The following is a 21,015-nucleotide window of genomic DNA, read 5'->3' as shown; positions in this document are numbered from 1 at the left end:
ATGATTAAGAATGGGAAGATAGACTAAGAAAGTAAACTAACACGAAATATAAAAACACATAGCAAGAGTTTCTATAGGTATATAAAAATGAAAATTGTGGCTAGGCTAAATGTTGGTTTCTAAGAGGACGAGATCGGGGAATTAGTAATGGGAAACATGGAGATGGCAGAAACTCTGAACAAATATAGTGTATTATTCTTTACGGTAGAGGACACTAATAATATGCCAACAATGGATAGTCAAGGGGCTATAGAGGGGAAGGAACTTAACACAATCACATTCAGTAAAGATGTGGCACTAAGTAAGCTAATGTTACTAAAGGCAGATAAGTCCCCTGCACCTTATGGCTTGCATCCTACGGTCTGAAGAGAAGTAGCGGCAGAAATAGTGGATGCATTGGTTGTAATTTACCAACATTCCCTGGATTCTGGGATGGTCTCAGCAGATTGGAAAACAGCAAAAGTAACACACCTATTTAAAAAAAGGCGGCCTATCAAAACGCAAATAATTATAGACCAGTTAGCCTAACTTCTGTGGATGGGAAGATGTTGAAGTCCATTATTAAAGAAGCAGCAGCAGGAAATTTGGAGATGCAAAATTGTGTCAGGCAGAGTCAGCATGAATTCATGCAGGGGAATTCATTTTTGGCACATTGGCTAGATTTCTTTGAGGACGTAAGGAACAGGGTGAATGAAAGGGAACCAGTGGATGTGGTGTATATGGACTTCTAGAAAGCCTTTGATAACGTGCGACGTAAAATATTACTGCGAAAGATAAAAGTCCACGTGCTAGGCGGTAATATAGTAGCATTGATAGAGGATTGCTGTATGAACAGAAAACACACAGTAGGAATAAATGGTTCATTCTCAGGATGGCAATCTGTAACCAGGGGGGTGCTGCACGGGTCAGTGCTGGGCTCAAACTATTTAAAATCTATATTAACGACGTTGAGGAAAGTAGCGAGTGTAACGTAGCTAAGTTTGCCGACGATACAACGATGGGAGGAAAAGCAATGTGTGAAGAGCACACAAAAAATATGCAAAAGGAAATAGGCAGGCTAAGTGAGTGGGCAGATGGAGTAAAATGTTGTAAAGTATGAAGGCAGCATAAATTAAGAGCTATTTTTATTTAAATGTAGAATGATTGCAAAGTGCAGCCGGAACTGGGGGTACTTGTGCATGAATCAGAAAAAGAGAAGTGTGCAGGTACAGCAAGTGATCAGGAAGGCCAATGTAATCTTGGCCTTTCTTGCAAAGGCGATTGGAGTATAAAAGCGGGGATGTCTTGCTACAGTAGTACAGGGTATTTGTGAGGCCACACATGGAATAATGCGTGCAGTTTTGTTTTCCATATTTACGCAAGGATATATTCGTTTTTGAGGCAGTTCAGATAAGTTTCAAAAGGTTGATTCCAGAGATGAGGAGGTTGACAAATGTGGAAAATTTGATTCGTGTGGGACTCAGAATAATGAGAGGTGAGCTTTTCGAAACGTTTGAGATGACGTGGGGGCTTGGCAAGGTGGAGGCAGAGAGGATGTTTCCACTGATCGGGCAGACTAGATCGAGATGGCATAATCTTAGAATCAGAGGCCGCCCATTGAAAACAGATGTGAGGAGAAATGTCTTATTTCAGTGGGTAGTGGATCTGAGGAATTCGCTGCCTTAGAGAGCTGTGGAGGCTGGGTCATTGAATATATTTAATGCGGAGATAGACATATTTTTGAATTTTAAAGGTTTAAAGGATTATGGAGAGCGGGCAGGGAAGTGGAGATGAGTCCATAAGCAGAGCAGCCATGATCGTATTGAATGTCGGAGCTGGCTGGTGTCGCCAAATGGACGACTCCTGCCCTAATTTCTTATGTTCCTACGTTCTCATTTTGTTCATGTTCGAAAGAAACTTTGGAATTCCTACAGCATCAAACCACAGATTGCAACTGAGATAAACGCAGCGAGAGTTAGCTGCAGAATCGAGTCAGATGGTGGAATAGACAAGATGATGGTTGGATCCAAAACAGCCTCCGAATCCAAAAGTCAGTGACAGGTAGCTGACTGAAATTAGTCAGTGCAGGCAAGCTGGTAAAGTTGTGGTTTGGCTCCGTGACTTAAGTGGTCAAAACACTTGTCTAATTAACACGACAGTCTTGGGTTCGACAATCAATGTGGCCTCATTTTTTTTCACTACGCACAATAGGCGAAATTCTTCCCGCGTGAAAGGGTTTTTAAATATAACTATCGCAGCACCAGTTTCCATTCTGGATTGACACTCTAATCGCTACAGGGTGTCGGTGGAATTCCACCGGTGCCATAATTTCTGGTGGGGCTAATTTTTGCTTGATCAATATAATCCAGCAGTGCTGTTTATGACTTTGTTTTTTCAAAACAAACTTGCAGTAGCTGATGTAGAGTGCCGTGATCGTATACTGGTTAGTACTCTCCGTTGTAGCAGCAGCAACCTCGGTTAAAATCCGAGTTATGGTACAGTTTACTTTTTATCTTTTGTCCTCTCCGGCAACTGCTGATGGAACATAGCAGAACATCAATCATTACTTTCTTGAACAAGTATTGTTTTGTTGCCAGTAGAAACCTGTATACTCTTTCAAACGGGCCTGTTTTCTCAGCTTTTTCTGCCTTCCAGAAACAATAGCCCTTTCCTTAAAATGCTTCCTTCAATAACTGTAATGGCGGCAGCAGTGACTGCGTGGGTTAATGGAAAAGGCGCCTGACTTCAATACCAAAGAAGTTCTGTCGTGGGCATTTAATTCCCCCGGACAATCGTTTATTTTTCTCTGCATGGAAACTGTTTCACTACATAACATTTCTGGCGCTGCCTCACCTGAAGCAAGAAAAGGCTTTTACTGACAGACGCTAGTTGTACTCTTTCAACATTGTTGCAACTTGGTGCATGGGCAGGACAAGCGTTGACTTCCGTTTTTCGCTAGGGATTGCTGTTTGGATGCAAAAATCAGAAAGCTGAGAGACTGATTACACTCTTGCAGCCAAACGTGGTGGCCGACACGATCAGGCAAAAGTCTGCAATTGCATTGTGCGCTACATGCGCGGATGCGAATATAATCCTCATTGTTATTGCCTTCAACATTTAATGATTCAGTTTGTTTTGTTAATCGCTTAAGCTTAATGTCCACATTCACCTGTTGCTCCAAATATGCTATTATCAGCTCATGTCATTTCACAAATTACTAATATTTATATTAAAAGGAAAATAAATTGTAGGATTATGGGGAGTGGGACTAATTTGATAGCTCTCTCATGGACACAGCACAGGCAGGATGGGCTTTGAATTTAAAACTTTACCGACAGAATATGAGATTTGAATACGTAATGAGTTGCGTTGTTTCTTATTATCGGAGGCTTGTTGGTCTCCCGATTTGATTCTCGCTTTGGGATTTTCAGCTTTGAAATGCGACAGATCCTGTGTGCAATTCCCTGACTATTGTCTCAAGGGTTTAGTCAAAGATCACATTTTCACAGCCGAAAGGCACTGCAGAAAAGATTAATAATTTAAATTAAAATGTATGAATTTGCACGTATTTAGTACATCGTTCGAAATCACACAGCTTCACAGGAGCAACGTTAAAACCAACCAATTGAGTAAAGTTATTGGATTCCGGGTGTCTGCGGCTCTGTGTCTCATTGAATGTGTTACACACGTGGCAGGTGTGAAGAGGCAGAGCATGATGAGCAGAAGTTCAAAGAGCGGGAGCAGAGAGGATCGGCTAGTTACAGAGCGGGAGCAGAGATGAGCGACTGTTACAAAGCAGGAGCAGAGCTGATTGGCAGTGCCTTGTTCTGGACCTGTGAGGTTTTCGAGCAATTGCTGAAGAAATTGTTTTTTAGCATCTGAAGTACTTTGCTGTGCATAATTGTGCTTCACTTTGTATTAAAACAAATGCAATGATTAATTGCGCTAGCTTGTTGATTAAATACAAAAGCTGCTATGTATGTAACTGTGTTATACTTGCCATCAGAGGACGCGACTGCTGGATTCCTAGTGGTTATCTGCAGACAAGGGCAGGGCCAGTGTACAAGATTGGCTGCCATGCTGTTTAGGCACTCTGGAGATTCAATAAAGAATTGTTATGAAGAAAGCAAAGGAAAACAGGCTCTCTCTCGTCCACCTGGATCTAATTTTTCACTTGCAAACCCGGCGACACCGGCAGAACATGTACCACGAACACGTGGCTTTTTCACGTGACATTGATGTTAACGTCCCTCGATTTTTCCTGAATTACGGTCATGGTTCCAAGTGGATTGCTGGCACTGTTTTTGCCAAGGAAGGGAATAGTGTGTTTATAGTCAAACTGTTAAATGCCGAAACGTGCAGAAAGCATTTAGATCAGACCAAGTTGCGATATACTGACAGCCAGGTACGACTTGAAGAGGACATCACCATCGACGATCCACCAAAACACACACAACCAGCAATTGAACTCGTTGGCAATCATGAGGATGAATCCACCGTTCCTGACAGTCCGGTCAGAGCAGCCGCGTTGCAGCGCAGAAATCGTCCGTCCAACTCACACGGGCCAGGGTTTGACCTTAGACGATTAACCAGGTGGTGAAATGCTCTGGACCGCCTCAACATGTAAATAACTTGTACCGAAGGTGGGAGTGATGGTATGCATATAACGATGTAATACTTGCCACCAGAGGGCGCGAATTTTGGAGTCCTAATGGTCCCCTGCAAACACGTGCAGGGCCAGTATAAAATGTTATCTGGCATGTTGCTCAGGCACTCTGGAGTTGTAATAAAGAAGTCTAAGGACACACTAAGTTTAGCTCCCTGTACTAAGACTCGTGGAGTTCTTCTGTATACGACAAAAACAAGGTAAGCTTTGGTGATTCAGGGGAAGAATACTCGCCTGACACGCGGGAGATATGGTTATTGTGCAAACAATAAACGTAACACATGCCTTATTAATTGTTGAAATATAAACTATAAATGTAAAATAAACTGTGCGAAAATTGATAGTAACAGATCACTTGATTCTGAGAATATTTATTTCACCAACAATGGATAGCTCTTTTTTCAAAGTGATGCTGGCCCAATGAAAACGTGCGATGTAGACGTGATTGGAAGCCACTGTCTGATCTGGAATCAGAATCACTACCATAGCAGCACAAGGTCCAACGCCGTCAAGTGCAACCGCATCTATAGGAGGGGTATAAACAGGACATGCTGGCAATTCACAGACGGTCAGGCAATATCCGTGGGGAGCAAAACACAGTTTATGTTTCAGGTCCATGATGCTCCCTCAGAACATGTCTACAGGAGGGTGCAGTGAGGAGCAGCTGTTTAAATATGGAGCAGAGAAGACGCGGGTCCGATTCCAGGTCAATCCCGATCCCTGGTTTTACTCATGAATTTCAATAAACAAATTACATTTAAAAAGTTACATGAAGCACTGCGCAAAGAAAACTCTCATTATGGGTTTCAGCCCGTCATATCACGGTCTGTGACGCTGCTCCATTTGCGATGTAATCCCGGTGCTGCATATAGCGGCCAGACTGAGACGATGTTCATTCTGAAACAGTTCAGCTGTCGATCTTATGAAAGCTGACTGTTATAATTGCTCAATGCAGCAAAAGCATATATATAAAAATCCGCTTTTGACCAATCGGCATAATTTGATTCTGAAGTAGCGCATTCTGTGTTTCAATTCTTTCACCGGTTTGGTGGGTTATTGTTCCAACAAAACGACTATGTCATCGTCTGGGCGATGGATCGCATCGACGTCCACATCACCCACGCCATGAAAAGAGCTGGTGACTGCTGCATGGGCCACAGCTTATCCACTCTGTTACTTAATTAATGTAGACTCAAAACAGCAGCGTGAACAGAAACGCTGGCGTAGGAAAACCAAAGCTTGATCACTGAAATACTCTACTAAGGAAGCCCTATTCAGATAACGCCCCACAACCAACTTCAGGAATTCCAGTCAACCGGAGGCACAAAGTGTCCGTAGTGCCTGGTCTGCATTCAAGGCCTCTCTACTTAACACCTGTGTCGAGACGCTTGGTAAATCCACCAGGAAACATCAAGACTGGTTCGACAAAAATAACCAGGGAATCCAGGAGCTAATAAGCCACACCACAAATGCAAGGCATTCTTGAACTGGAAGCAGATGCAAAACTCGAGAGCAAGAACGCAGTTATTTAGACATCTGGAGGCCGAGGTCCAAGATAAAACTAGCGATGTAATGAACAGATGAAGAAGAGAAATAACACAGGAGATCCAGCAACTTGCTGATAAACATCGTGTGAATGGATTCATTGGCGCAGTCAAGACCAACTACGGACCAAGCAGTGAAGTTTGCACCTCAATGAGGGCCAGGATCGGAACCGTACTTATCAAGGACAGAGAAGCAGTAAGTGCCCGCTGGAAGGCGTATTTCAAGATCTCTTAACAGAGACTCTCTCTTCGAAATAAGTGTCCTCGATTCCATCCGACAGCATGCTACCCACCTAGAACTCAGCATAACCACAGCCCTGCATGAGGTTCCAAAGGCCATCCGATAATTAAAGAACAACAAGGTATCGTGAGCACATGGATTCCCAGCTGCCGCACTAAAGAATGGCGGGGAATATCTGTTGGCGCGAATGCATGAAATAATTTCTCTCATTTGCAATGCGGAGAGCATGCCAGGGGATCTCGGAGAAGTTGTAATCATGGCCATCCGCAAGAGAGGTGATAAGTCCTATTGCGGTATTTACAGAGGAGTTTACCTGCTGTCTGCCCAAGGGAAAGTCATCCGAAGAATCCTCCTCAATCACATTCTCCAAGTGACTGAAGATTCGTGGTGCTGATTCAGCCCACGAAGGGGCACAGTGGTCATGATCATCACTGCGTGCCAACTTAAAGAAAAAGGCTGGGAGCAGCATCGAACACTGGACAGGACCGACTTTGACCACAAAAAGGCTTTCGACACCGTCACAGGTGAGGGATTATGGAGTGTCCTCTTCAACTTCATCTGCTCTCAAATTTTTTTCATTATCCACCACCTGCTTCACGATGACATGCAAGCCATGATGCTGAACAACGGATCCACCACACACGTGCGAACCGGCGTCAAGCAAGGTTGAGTCATCATAACAACGCTCTTCTAGATTTTCCTTTCTGCAATGATCCATCTGACTCTCAATATGCTCTCCCCTACTTTTGAGCTAATCTACAGAATAAGTGTTAAATTGTTCAAACTCCATCACCTCCAGTCCAGATCCAAGGTCGTCCCACCATCTGCGATTCAATTATAGTATGCACAGGATGCTTGCGTCTGTGCACAGTGGAAGATCGAATTCCATACCTTTGTCAATACCAGCAGCGAAGCGTACGATGGCATGGGCCTTACATTAACCATCCATAAGACATAGGTTTTCGACCAACCTGCACCGCCATACATTAAAGCCATATTATTAGCAAGAACCATGCCAAGGCCTTGGACAACGTGGACTATTTTGCATACCTCGGAACGCTAATGTCAACAAGGGAAGACGTCGAAGACAAAGTCCAACACCGCCTTCAGTGTGCCAGTGCAACGTTCTGTCAACTGAGGAAGAGAGTGTTCAATGAGCAGGATCTGAAGTCCGGAACCAAGCTCAATGCCTGCAGGGCTGTAGTGATGTTCCCCCTCCTCCATGCTTCACAGGCATAGCCTTTATAGAGCAGGCACTTCAAATCACTGGAGAATTAGCAACAATACTTCCTCGGAAAGTTCCTGCAAATACATTGGCAGCATAGGAACAGCAACGGCAGAATACTCGCTCAGGCAAATATCTCCAGCATGGAAGCATTGACCACACTCCATCAGCTCTGATGGACAGGTGACTTCGTCCTCATGTTGATATTAATCTGCCAAAATAAGGTGCTCTACTCAGAGCACCAACAGGGCAAGCGTGTCCATGGTGGCAGAAGAAACTCTTCAAGGACATTCTCAAAACATCCTTGAAAAATTATTGCATTCCCACCGACATCTAGGAATCTTTGAACTAAGACGGCTCAAAGTGAGGCACAATCATTTGGGAAGACGCCAAACACCTCATGTCTCTTCGCTGGAATCACACAGAATCCAAGCACAAACAGGGGAAGAAGCCCACGACAACCCAAGCACCACACCCTTCCGTCCATTCTATCACCGCCTGCCCAACTGGTGACAAAGACTGTGGTTCTCGCATTTCCTGATCACTCACCTGAGAAAAAATATTGTGAGGAAGCAAGTCATCCTCGACTCCGAGCGAGTGCGTAAGAGGAGACAAACAGGGGAAGACCGAAATAAATAGATGCATTCAAGGAAGTATATATACGCATACGAGTGCAGACATTGAAGGGGTTAGATGCAGATGGGAGGAAGCAGGCCCTTGCGGAGCATAAGCATAGACACTGACCTGATTGGCCGAATGGTAGTTTATGTGCTCAAAATACTTTGTATTACATTTTGTACATCAGTAACCTTTATATTTCCAATATAACTAACCCATACTCAATTCTGCCACTTTACTGATGTATGAGAGATTTTTCCTCTCCATGTGCTCTCTATAACAGACAGTGCCCACTGTACTTCCAATATACACAGCCATTTCCCAACATGGGATGGTTTCATTCTATGAATATAATTGCTGAATACTCAGGAAACATTCACGTTCCAATATGCGCAGCCCATGACCGGATATTGATTCATTTTTCAGATGGGAGAGATTTTTCTTGTGACTATAATGGTATTATTGCGTACCTGTTAATATTTCCAACATATTGAGCCAATGCCCAATATTGACTTTACTGTTATGGGAGATTTATCTTCTCAATATTCCGGCATTTAATGCACACTAACGTGGATGGTAATAGGGCAGTAAAGAAACAAAAGATGCTCCAGAGAAGGTTTTTGTGGGAACAGCAGAATATTTCCTGCATCTGCTGCCCGAGAGCGGGAGCACAGGTTAAGCTAAGATTTATTGAACTTACTGTTGAGACCAGAAGGTTGTAAAGTGCCGAATGGAAAGATATGGTCCGCAACCCATTTACTCAGTACAGGAAGCCTGGTCAAGCCGGTTTGATTCCTGGACAATACAGAACACTGTACGGTTTGTATTCGGAATCATGGGACCAATACAAAAGCCAACTTCTCACATATTTTCAGCGCTAGAAAAAACAAGCCTGACTGATATTCTCGGCAGTCGATGTTTCATGAGGATGGAGGGTTGAAGCTAAATGTAAGTTTCTCCCAAATCAGCGAGCTCATGAATACAGAAAGCCAAATGTCAAGGTGCTGCATTGGCCGTAATCGAAAATGGGTAGAAGACATTCAATGAGACACAGAGACGAATACAGCTGGAAACATTTAATCTTACTGAGTAAATTGAATTTCATGTCGCTGCTGTACAGATCTGGGATTTCAGTAGACGTGGGAAAATCGCACGAGATCAAGTAAATTTAATTTAAAATATTTATGTTTTCTGGAATGTCGATCGGAGTTGAAAAACTAATTTTTGACTAATATTGAGCCTCGTTCGTCCGCGGTTTGAATCTGGACTGCTTGAAACTCAGCTGTAAAATCCCGAAAGGCAGAATCATGCCCATAAAGCAAAGCAACCGCGTATTGAAATTTCAGATTCTGAAGAAGCAGCAGCATGTTATTCGGCCCATCGTGCCTGTGCTGGCTCTCTGAGAGTCCCACACCCCTTGGCCCAACAAAGGTTACCCCTTTAAAGTAAATATTAATAATTTGAGTCGTGATATGAGTGGAATGTAGCATGCTTTCGATATAAAGGTGAATTTCGACATGAGGTTTAAGGTTAATGACAAAATAAGACAAATATCGAATTTTTAATGCAATAATGACGAAAATGGGATTTGAAGCCACCCGTGCAGAGCACAATGATTTATAGATCATCACCTTGACCTCTCAACGTTTAAAAATGTCAACGTGTGGGAGGAATTGGAGAGTGAATCAAGAGAACCACAAGAAGGTCACACAGCAGCCTCGAGGATTTCACTCTGACCATGGATTTGTTGCGGACTACACGGATTTTTTGCTGTTAAATATTAATAAAATGCAATGTTTATTTGCAGCTGTTATATTTCTATCATATTACAGTTATCGGCAATTAGAAACAGGAGGGGGCCAATCAACCCTTACGCCTGTTCTGCCATTTAAGTATGTGACGGCTGATATATGCCATTTGCCCGTGATAGTTCCATAAATGTTAATATTCTCTCCGAACAAAATTCTACAAATCTGCATTTTGAAATTGTCATTTGATTCTCAGCCTCAAAAGCTTAGTAGAGAAGAGAGTTCCAGATTTCCGCTACCTTCTGTGTGAGAAACTGATTCCTCACTCATCACTGAATGTGATATTTATAATTTTACAGTTTTCCGCTATTGTGCTGGACACTCGCACCAGAGTGAATAATTTATCTCTACCTGACAGCAATTTATTTCCAGCACGTCCTGAAGTCCACTCCCCAGAACATTAACTGTTCCTCTGATCCTGTCTCTCGCTTTCAGATTTTGAGATCTTGCCTCTCTACCTGCTGATTCTTTGCGCCAAATATTAGCAGATGAGTATTTGACCGGGGTATAAATTTAATGTAGTTGGTAGAAGGATTCGATGGCTGATAAGGAAGCATTTCTTCACCAAGACAGATCTGGGAGTCTGGAACTCACAGTCTGAATGGATGGCAGATGCGGAAACCATCATCACATTTTTAAAAATTACTTGGATGTGCACTGAAAGAGCAGTCATCTGCCGATCCCTATCCCTACCGCTGTAACCCATCCATGCACCGCCTATTCCTATTGCTATCTTTGCAAATCTTCCATGGCAGCCTAACCCCTATGCCTTCCACTGCAACCGATCCACGGAACTCTTATTCTTTTCCCTATCGCTATAATCCATCCATGGACAGCCGATCTCTATCACTACGGCTGAAACCCATCCATTGACCGCCTACCCCTATCGCCATCACTGTTACCCATCCATGGAACGCCGATCCCTATCCCTATCACTGTAACTTATCCATAGACCCCCTACCCCTATCCCCATCATTGTCACCCATCAATGGAGCGCCTATTCCTATCCCTATCTCTGTAAATTGTCGTTGGACAGCTTGACCCTATGCCTAACGTTGTAACCCATCCATGGGCCGCATATTGCTATCCCTATCTATGTAAACAATGCATAGATTGCCAACCCCTATCCCTATCGCTGCAATCCTTCTATAGACCGCCTATTCCATTCACTATCTGTAACCCATCCATCGATCACCTGCACCTACCCCCATCACTGTAACCCATCCACCCATCCATGGATTGTCTATTCCTATACCTAACTCTGCAATCCTTCCATGGACCATCTATCCCCACCGCTTTCGCTGAGGCCCATTCATGGACTGCATATCCCAATCTGTATCTCTGCAACCAATTCATGGAGTGCCTGTCCCTGTCCCTATCGCTTAACCGCATCCAGGGACTGTCTAATCCTATCCCTTGCGCTGTAACCCAACATGGCCTGCCTATTCCTATTCCGATCTCTGTAACCCATCCATGGACTGTCTATTCATATCCTTAACGCTGTGACCACTCCATGGACCGCCTCGTCAAATACCAATCTCTGCAATCTATGAATGGACTGCCGATCCCTATGCCTATCTCTTTAATCCATCCATGGATTGCGCATCCCTAACACTATCACTGTAACCCACCCATGGACTCGCTATTCCTTATTTAATGCTGTGATCCGTCCATTGTCCACCTATAACTCTCCCTATCGCTGTAACGCATCCACGCACAGTCTATCTGCATCCCTACTGCTGTCACATATCCATGGATTGACTACTGCTATCCCTATCTCTGTAACTCATCCATGGACCTCTTAATCCTATCCATATCGCTTACAGCCATCCACGGACTGATGATCCCTATCCCTGTACATCATCCATGAGCTACCTGCTCCGATCACTATTTCTGTAGCCCATCCATGGACCGCCTATTTCTATACCTATTGCTGTGACTGATGCAATGACTGCCTATCCCGATCTCTGTAACCCATCCATTGGTCACCTGACATAGAAACATTGAAACATAGAAAATAGGTGCAGGAGTAGGCCATTCGACCCTTCTAGCCTGCACCGCCATTCAATGAGTTCATGCCTGAACATTCAACTTCAGCACCCCATTCCTGCTTTCTCGCCATACCCCTTGATCCCCCTAGTAGTAAGGACCTCATCTAACTCCTTTTTGAATATATTTAGTGAATTGGCCTCAAAAACTTTCTGTGGTAGAGAATTCCACAGGTTCAACACTCTCTGGGTGAAGAGGTTCCTCCGCATCTCGGTCCTAAATGGCTTGCCCCTTATCCTTAGACTGTGACTTCTGGTTCTTGACTTCCCCAACATTGGGAACATTCTTCCTGCATCTAACCTGTCGAACCCCGTCAGAATTTTAAATGTTTCTATGAGGTCCCCTCTCATTCTTCTGAACTCCAGTGAATACAAGCCCAGTTGATCCAGTCTTTCTTGATAGATCAGTCCCGCCATCCCGGGAATCAGTCTGGTGAACCTTCGCTGCACTCCCTCAATAGCAAGAATGTCCTTCCTCAGGTTAGGAGACCAAAACTGTACACAATACTCCAGGTGTGGCCTCACCAATGCCCTGTACAACTGTAGCAATACCTCCCTGCCCCTGTACTCAAATCACCTTGCTATGAAGGCCAACATGCCATTTACTTTCTTAACCGCCTGCTGCACCTGCATGCCAACCTTCAATGACTGATGTACCATGACACCCAGGTCTCTTTGCACCTCCCCTTTTCCGAATCTGTCACCATTCAGATAATAGTCTGTCTCTCTGTTTTTACCACCAAAGTGGATAACCTCACATTTATCCACATTATACTTCATCTGCCATGCATTTGCCCACTCACCTAACCTATCCAAGTCGCTCTGCAGCCTCACAGCATCCTCCTCGCAGCTCACACTGCCACCCAACTTAGTGTCAACAGCAAATTTGGAGATACTACATTTAATCCCCTCATCTAAATCATTAATGTACAGTGTAAACAGCTGGGGCCCCAGCACAGAACCTTGCGGTACCCAACTAGTCACTGCCTGCCATTCTGAAAAGTACCCATTTACTCCTACTCTTTGCTTCCTGTCTGACAACCAGTTTTCAATCCATGTCAGTACACTACCCCCAATCCCATGTGCTCTAACATTGCACATCAATCTCTTGTGTGGGACCTTGTCGAACGCCTTCTGAAAGTCCAAATATACCACATCAACTGGTTCTCCCTTATGCACTCTACTAGAAACATCCTCAAAAATTCCAGAAGTTTTGTCAAGCATGATTTCCCTTTCACAAATCCATGCTGACTTGGACCTATCATGTCACCTCTTTCCAAATGCACTGCTATGACATCCTTAATAATTGATTCCATCATTTTACCCACTACCGATGTCACGCTGACCGGTCTATAATTCCCTGTTTTCTCTCTCCCTCCTTTTTTAAAAAGTTGGGTTACATTGGCTACCCTCCACTCCATAGGAACTGATCCAGAATCAATGGAATGTTGGAAAATGACTGTCAGTGCATCAACTATTTCCAAGGCCACCTCCTTAAGTACTCTTGGATGCAGTCCATCAGGCCATGGGGATTTATCGGCCTTCAATACCATCAATTTCCCCAACACAATTTCCCAGCTAATAAGGATTTTCCTCAGTTCCTCCTCCATACTAGACCCCCGACCCCTTTTATAACCGGAAGGTTGTTCGTGTTCTCCTTCGTGAATACAGAACCTAAGTACTTGTTCAATTGGTCCGCCATTTCTTTGTTCCCCGTTATGACTTCCCCTGATTCTGACTGCAGGGGACCTACGTTTGTCTTTACTAACCTTTTTCTCTTTACATATCTACATAAACTTTTGCAATCCGTCTTAATGTTCCCTGCAAGCTTCTTCTCATACTCCATTTTTCCTGCCCTAATCAAACCCTTTGTTCTCCTCTGCTGAGTTCCAAATTTCTCGCAGTTCCCAGGTTCGCTGCTATTTCTGGCCAATTTGTATGCCACTTCCTTGGCTTTAATACTATCCCTGATTTCCCTTGATAGCCACGGTTGAGCCACCTTCCCTTTTTTATTTTTATGCCAGACAGGAATGTAGTTCATCCATGCGGTCTCTAAATGTCTGCCATTGCCCATCCACAGTCAACCCCTTAAGTATCATTCGCCAATCCATCCCAGCCAATTCACGCCTCATACCTTCAAAGTTAGCCTTCTTTAAGTTCTGGACCATGGTCTCTGAATTAACTGTTTCATTCTTCATCCCAATGCAGAATTCAACCATATTATGGTCACTCTTCCCCAAGGGGCCTCGCACAACGAGATTGCTAATTAATCCTCTCTCATTACTTAACACCCAGTCTAAGATGGCCTCCCCCCTAGTTGGTTACTCGACATATTGGTCTAAAAAACCATCCCTTATGCACTCCAGGAAATCCTCCTCCACCGTATTGCTTCCAGTTTGGTTAGCCCAATCTATGTGCATATTAAAGTCACCCATTATAACTGCTGCACCTTTATTGCACGCACCCATAATTTTATGTTTGATGCCCTCCCCAACATCACTACTACTGTTTGGAGGTCTGTACACAACTCCCACTAACGTTTTTTGCCCTTTGGTGTGCTGCAGCTCTACCCATATAGATTCCACATCATCCAAGCTAATGTCCTTCCTAACTATTGCCTTAATCTCCTCCTTAACCAGCAATGCTACCCCACCTCCTTTTCCTTTTATTCTATCCTTCCTGGATGTTGAATACCCCTGGATGTTGAGTTCCCAGCCCTGATCATCCTGGAGCCACGTCTCTGTAATCCCAATCACATCATATTTGTTAACATCTATTTGCACAGTTAATTCATCCACCTTATTGCGGATACTCCTTGCATTAAGACACAAAGCCTTTCGGCTTGTTTTTTTAACACCCTCTGTCCTTTTAGAAGAGACACCCAGGTCTCTTTGCAGCTCCCCTTTTCCTAATCTGTCACCATTCAGATAATAGTCTGTCTCTCTGTTTTTACCACCAAAGTGGATAACCTCACATTTATCCACATTATACTTCATCTGCCATGCATTTGCCCACTCACCTAACCTAACCAAGTCGCTCTGCAGCCTCACAGCATCCTCCTCGCAGCTCACACTGCCACGCAACTTAGTGTCATCCGCAAATTTGGAGATACTACATTTAATCCCCTCATCTAAATCATTAATGTACAGTGTAAGCATCTGGGGCCCCAGCACAGAGAATTGCGGTACCCCACTAGTCACTGCCTGCCATTCTGAAAAGTACCCATTTACTCCTACTCTTTGCTTCCTGTTTGACAACCAGTTCTCAATCCATGTCAGTACACTACCCCCAATCCCATGTGCTCTAACTTTGCACATCAATCTCTTGTGTGGGACCTTGTCGAACGCCTTCTGAAAGTCTAAATATACCACATCAACTGGTTCTCCCTTATCCACTCTACTGGAAACATCCTCAAAAAATTCCAGAAGATTTGTCAAGAATGATTTCCCTTTCGCAAATCCATGCTGACTTGGACCTATCATGTCACCACTTTCCAAATGCACTGCTATGACATCCTTAATAATTGATTCCATCATTTTGCCCACTACCGATGTCAGGCTGACCGGTCTATAATTCCCTGTTTTCTCTCTACCTCCTTTTTTATCACTACCTCTGTATCTAATCCAAGGACTGGGTATTCCCATCGCTATCTCTGAAATCCAACGATGGACCGCCTAACCCTATCCATATTGCTCTAACCCATCCATGGGCCACCACCTCTATCCATATCTCTGAAACCCATTCATACACCGCCTATGCCTATCTCTATTGCGGCTGTAAGCCATAGATGGACCGCCAATACCTAACCCTGTCTCTGCAACCCATCAGTGGACTTTGCATTCCAATCCCTGGTTTTATGTCATCCATGGACTGCCTATCCCTATCCCTTTCTCCGTAACCCATTCATAGACTCTTTATTCCAATCACTATATGTAACCCATCCATGGACTGCCGATCGCTATCTCTGTAACCCATGCATGGACTGTATTCCAATCCATACCTATAACAAAACCATGGAACTCCTATTCTTATTTACATAACTCATCCATGGACTGCCGATCCCTATCCTTTTCTCTGCAACCCATCCATCGACTGCCTATCCATAACTAACCCATCCATGCACTGCCTATCCCTATCTCCATCTCTGTAATCCTTCCGTGGATGGCCTATCGCTATCACTATAACCCATCCTAATCGACCACCTATCCCTGTCGCTTTAATCTTCTATACCAGTGCTTCCAATAGGCCATCCTTTTGTCATAACAGAATATTCCCCTCCACCTCAGTTGTCTTTGCCCTCGAACATGTTCGTACTATTTCCCGCAAATCTGCCCTCACGAATTCTCGCCCTCTCACACAAAAAATAAGGGTTTAACCTTGCACTCAACTTCCACCCTACCAGCCTCAACAATCAATGTAATATACTCCGCCATGTCTGCTTCCGCTAGCGTGATTTAACCACCAAACTCTTCTTCCCCTCTCTTACTATTCCCATTCTGAAAAGACTGCATCTTCCGCGAAATCCTGGTCCATTCCGCAGCCATTCTAAGCAGCGCCTTCCCTTCTCAGGACATCTTCCCAGGCAAGAGCAGGGCATGCAACATCTGCATTGTTATCGCCTGACTACCCACTGTCCAGGCTCCCAAACACACCTACCAGGTAAAACATTGTTTTACTTGTATTTCGTTCAATGTGTTATACTGTATTCGCTGCTCACCATGTGGTCTCTTCTGCACTGGGAAGACCAGACACAGATTGGGTGATTGCTTTGTGGGGCACCTTGGTTCAGGCGGCAAACTTGACACAGAGCAGCCAGTCACAAGTTATTTTAGTTCTCCGGCGCACTCCCCTACTGAGATCGATGTTTTTGGTGAAATTAAACTCAATGTAAGCTCGAGGAACGGCTCCTCATCTTAATCACTGCTCCAATTTTTTGGACACAACCTGCTGTTAATGATTCTGCAGTTCCCATTTAAAAATCCACGAGAACCATCTTGTGTTTCTTTATTTGACCAATTTTATCCCTTTTGCCTTGCACAATCAATCCCTTGATTCATTTCATCTCGTGCCTTCCATCCTGTCACAGATCTTCGCATTTGTTCCGTCCCCAGGGCCCATCCATTTCACTGCCTCGGAACCAGTTTAAAACCTGCTCCAACTCGAACTATTTCCAGTTGTGATGATTCGTCATCAATTTGACAGGTTAAATTTACTTAGCTCCCCAGAAATGTTTTCTGGCCTGCTAATTATGTCTAGCAATCGCTGTTTGAATTTCGGATTTTCAGCAGAGCCAGTACTTTCCCTTGGAAATATTCAGATCAGCTGCTTGGTTGTGAGGCACAGTGACAAAGCAGCAAGGTCTCGTTTTATAAACTGAAAAGCACAGACGCGTCCCCTCTCTATGCATGCATAAAATCTTGCTTTTCAAACTCCTGTTGCTTCTAAAGATCTCGAATTGCAGCTAAATCTGCCAATCCATGTCTCTGAAGATCCAGTGAATCGCCTGGATATGTCGGTGATCGACGCTGCTCCATGCATTGTTCTTGAATTTGGTGCGTGGTGAAGATCATGTCCATTGTGCACCTCAGTGGGCAGAATCAGTACTACGAATCTGTGACTCGACAGTCTCTGCGAGAAGCGGATTCAGGAGGCTTCTTCCCATGACTTTCCCTGGCGCAGACAGCAGGGATGCTCCTCTGTCATTGCCGCAAACGGATTTGTCGCCTTTGCTGGAGCTCGTCACTATTACAACGTCTCCGAAATCCTCTAGTCCTGCTCTCCTCATTCCAAATAAAATAAATCAGTTCATGGATTCGCGCTAACAGTTTTTCTGCACCATGCTTTTATGCTTCGACAGGGATTCCATGTTCTCATGAGGGCTTGTTGGTCTTCAATTATCGGGAGGCCTTTTGAACATTGCGCCGGGCTGCGATTTTTCTAAGTTGGTGACGGTTAGCATGCTGTCAAATGGAATCGAGGTCACTCATGTCGAAGACAGAGTCTCTCATAAGCAGATTTCGAAGTACGCATTCCAGCGGGCATTTACTGCTTCTCTCTCCTTGATAATTACACTTCCGTTTCTGGCCCTCGGTTGGGACAAACTTCACTGCTTGAACGTAATTGGTCTTGAATGCGCTAATTAATGTATGCACGTCGTGTTTGTCAGCTCATTGCTGGATCTCCTGTGCTAATTCTACCCCCCCCCCCCCCCCGCCATCTGTTCTTTGGGTCGCGAGTTCTATCTTTGATCGCGGCCTTCAGATGTCTAGAGAACTGCTTTCTTGCTCTGAAATTGTGCATCTGTTTCCAATTCTAGAATGATTCGCATTTGTGGCTTATTAGCTCCTGGATCTCCTGGTCATTTTTGGCGAACCATTCTTGATGTTTCCTGAAGGATTTATCAAGCGTCTCTGCACAGCTGGTAACTATAGAGGCCTTCAGGGCAGACCAGACAATGTGGACACTCTGCCTGACTGGAATTCCTGAAGTTGGTTTCGGGGCGCTGTCGGAATAGCGCTTTCTGAACAGGTTCTTTGAATGCTCCAGCTTTGGTTTTCCTGCGCCACCGTTTCTGTTCCCGATGCTGTTTGGATTCTACGTTTATTTAATAACAGGATGGTTCATCCGGCTGTCATCAGCTACTGTCATGGCGTGGGTGTTGCGGACCTCGTTGAGATCCCTAACCCAGACAATCAAGTAGTCATCTTGTTGGATTAGTAAACCAGCCATCTTGTGAATGAATTGAAACATACACCGCCCAGCTTCGGAATCAAGCAAAGCCGATTGGTCGATTGCTGATTTTTATATATATCTTTTTGCTGCATTTTGCAATTAGGGCAGTTTGGTTTCTTGTCACCAGAAAACCAACAACTGTTTTTAGGATGAACATAGTCCCAGGGGGCCGATATCTGCAGCACCGAGATTGCAAGGCCTATGGAGCAACGTCACAGACCGAGATATGACGGTCTGAAATCCGCAAATGGGAGTTTTCTTTGTGCAGCGCTTCATGTAAATTTAAATTTAATTTGTTTACGAAAATTCATTAGTAAAACGGGGCATTGCAATTGGTCGCGAATCGAAACCCTGTCTTATCTGCTCCCTCATTTAAGCAGCTTTTCCTCATTGCACCCATCTCCAGACATGTTTTGAGGAACCACCATCGAACTGAAACATTAACTCTGTTTCGCTCTCCAAGGATACTGCCTGACCTTCTATTTATTTCCAACATTTTCTTTTTATCATCATCGTAGGCAGGCTCTTGAAGCGATGATGACGAGCTTTCACGCCAAAAAGTAATGATTACACAGGTGTATTAATAAATGCCCTAATATTCCAGATCCTGAAATATATCGTGAAGGGGGGAACTTGCCTGTGCTTGGAATTCTTAACGTGTGGTGGCCGTGGCATACCAGCAACCACACAGGTTTGACAGAGGTAGGTCTTGATCCAATGGCAAGCTATACGCAAGTCAAGCTGGAGAACAGCTCAGCTGTACAGGCCGAGCGCGCACACATATCTTTGTAACGGTTGGCCCATGCTGCCCTTGGGCTCTCGTGTCTTCTGAGCTCCAGATTCACGCCTCTATTGGGCCTCAGCCACTTCCATCTATGAACTCTTGCTGCTCCTATATCCCTCCTGCTGTGCCTGCCCGCACTGCAATCAGTGACTGGCTTTGTAGCCATCGCCCTCCTGCAGCAGCACGCGCTGCTCCCTGCAATGGCATGCGGCTGCAAGCTTCTATCTCCAAAGGCCCCGGCCTGCAGGCCGGGACCGCGCTGATTTCTGGGCCGGGCCGCCGCAAGCTGCTCCCTCCAATTGCACCGGCCTGCTGATGATCTTGCAAGATGGGACTGCGCCGATTTCCAGGCCAGGCGTCTTCATTGTGCTCGATCCTTGCTATCGATGCGGCTGCATTTGTCGGCTTTAGACCGTGTGCTGCAATGATAGCGCTTCTGATTTCAGTGTAGTGGCAACGGGTTACAATCAAGTCTAGATCGCACGTTTTCATTGGGCTAGACTCACTTTGAAGGAATAGCTGATCATTGTTGGTGCAATAATATCCTCAGAATCAAGTAATCTTTAATTTCGATTTTCGCACATAGTTTTTATTTAATTTATATTGTATAATCCAACAATGTTTAAGGGGTGTGTTATGTTTTTTATTTGCACATTATTCATTTCTCCCGCGTAGCATGCGAGAATTCTACCCCTGACCCACCAAAGCTTACATTGTTTTGAAATTTATTCTTCATGCCAGCGCAATTAAATATTTCATTTGTTAATACAAAGTGAAGAGCAATAAAACACTGCAAAGTTCTTCAGATGCTGAAAAAGAATTTATTCAGCAACTGCTCGTGACATGCCACAGGTCCAGCGCCAGATACTGCCACTCAGCTGTGCTCCCGCTCTGTAAACAGCCGCCCCTCTGTGCTCTCGCTGTGTCAACAGCCGCTCCTCTCTAAACCCGCTCTGCAAACAACCGCCCCTCCCTGCTCCCATTGTGTAAACAGCTTCTTTCCTCTTTTCCCGCTCTGTAAACAGTCACTTCTCTCTGCCCCCGCTATGTAAACAGCCGCTCCTCTCTGCTCCCGCTCTGAAAATAGCAGCCCCTCCCTGCTCTCGCTTTGTAGACAGCTTCTCCCCTCTTTTCCTGCTCTGTAAATAGTCACTTCTCTCAATTCCGCTCTATAAATCGCCGCTCCTCTCTGCTCGCGCACTGTAAACAGCGGCTCCTCTCTGAACCCGCTCTGTAAATAACCGCTCCTCTCTGCTGTCGCTCTGTAAAAAGTCGCTCCTCTCTGCTCCCGCTCTGTAAATAGCCGCTGCTCTCTGCTCCCGCTCTGCAAATAGCCGCTCCTCTCCGCTCCCGCTCAGTAAACAGCCGCT

The sequence above is a fragment of the Pristiophorus japonicus genome, unplaced genomic scaffold (genome assembly GCF_044704955.1).
Source record: "Pristiophorus japonicus isolate sPriJap1 unplaced genomic scaffold, sPriJap1.hap1 HAP1_SCAFFOLD_29, whole genome shotgun sequence".
Lineage (NCBI taxonomy): Eukaryota > Metazoa > Chordata > Chondrichthyes > Pristiophoridae > Pristiophorus > Pristiophorus japonicus.
The sequence above is the reverse complement of the archived record's forward strand: the minus strand, read 5'-3'. Positions refer to the sequence as shown.